Source organism: Tupaia chinensis, unplaced genomic scaffold, assembly GCF_000334495.1.
Source record: "Tupaia chinensis unplaced genomic scaffold, TupChi_1.0 Scaffold144326_1, whole genome shotgun sequence".
NCBI classification, from domain to species: domain Eukaryota; kingdom Metazoa; phylum Chordata; class Mammalia; order Scandentia; family Tupaiidae; genus Tupaia; species Tupaia belangeri.
The window spans coordinates 777,069-778,328 of record NW_006204184.1 but is presented as its reverse complement, the minus strand read 5'-3'; the positions used below and the strand labels follow the sequence as shown (position 1 = coordinate 778,328).

Here is a 1,260-nt window from a genome sequence, read left to right as displayed (position 1 = left end):
CACACCTCCCCTCACGAGGGAGCCTTCCTCACCCGGCCCCTGGCCGATGGGCGCCTTCCACTCCAGGCCACACACCCCCACCTCTTCGCCAAAATCAGACACCCACGCTACCCACCTGCACCCACTCCCTGTCGCGGTAGCTAGAAACCCCTACCAGGGCTCTGGTGAGGGACCTCTGGTGTCTAGACCACACTCAGAAGGGGCCGAAGACCTCCTCAGCGGCGCTCGACTGCGACTGCACGCGCTCGCGCCAGCTCTCCGCGCCAAGATCCCGTGGGCTCCCAGAAGCCCCCGGTGCTCCCAGAATCCCTAGGCAGATCACAGAGAAAGTTCTGGGCGTCTCTGCAAGGTAAATGAGCACACCAGATGGCGCTAGTGCTCCTATGCCAGCCATATCTGAATGGTACGCGCATGATGTGGTAACCCTTGAGTCTTCTAGAAGCAATGGGCCCTCCATCAATATCGTGGAATACCAACGCGGCGGCACGGCTGGGGGAATCTTTGTATAGAGACCTCATGGTGACCAGTTGGTCAGATTGTCTCTATTGTTTGCTTTCCTTTGTTGACAATATCCTGGAGGCATTCTATAGTTTTGCTGGTTTCTTGTCTACCTGTATGAATTACTGAATCAGGTGTTTTAAAATCTCCAATCATAATTGCAGAAGTGCCTATTTTATACTTGGTCAATTTTCATTTCATACATTTTAAGGCTCTGTTATTAAGTGAAAACACATTTATGAATTCTGTGTGTTCCTAATTAATTGACCTGTTTACCATCACTATCTTTTATATCAGGTCTTTAAATCCACTTTGTCTACTATTAATATAGCCATTTCTACTTTCTTATACTTACACTTTGCATGTTATGTCATTGTTCATTTCATTATCAGCCTGTCTGAGTCTTTATATTTAAATTGCACCTCTTGTAGACAGAAAAAGCCTTCTTTTTAAATCCACCCTGACAATCTCTGCCCATTAGTTGGAGGATTTAGTCCATTAACATTTAATGTAATTTCTATATGTTTGAATCTAGCCTTATCCTTTTACCATCTTTCCCATCTATGTTTCTATGTTCACCATTTCCTGCCTGAATTAATCAAAATCTTTTACAATTCCCTGTTAATTTCTCTACTGCCTTATTAGCACTATCACTTTGCATTGATTTTTGTGGCTGCTCTAAAGATTACATCCTATATCCTTTATGCTATCTACTTACAATTTATATTGTACCATTTCACATGACTGTAAAAGCCTTTACAC

The 1,260-nt window shown here is 44.1% G+C and overlaps 1 protein-coding gene across 1 annotated transcript in view; it reads right to left on the bottom strand.

Annotated features, from left to right (window-relative positions):
- Positions 1–248, bottom strand: part of LOC102480263 (paraneoplastic antigen Ma6F) — a 7,179-nt gene extending 6,931 nt beyond the window's left edge. Inside the window, exon 1 of the mRNA XM_027767579.1 lies at positions 116–248. The gene's annotated coding sequence lies outside the window, so the exon portion shown is untranslated. The remainder of the gene's footprint in view (positions 1–115) is intronic.
- Positions 249–1,260: the final 1,012 nt, after the last annotated feature.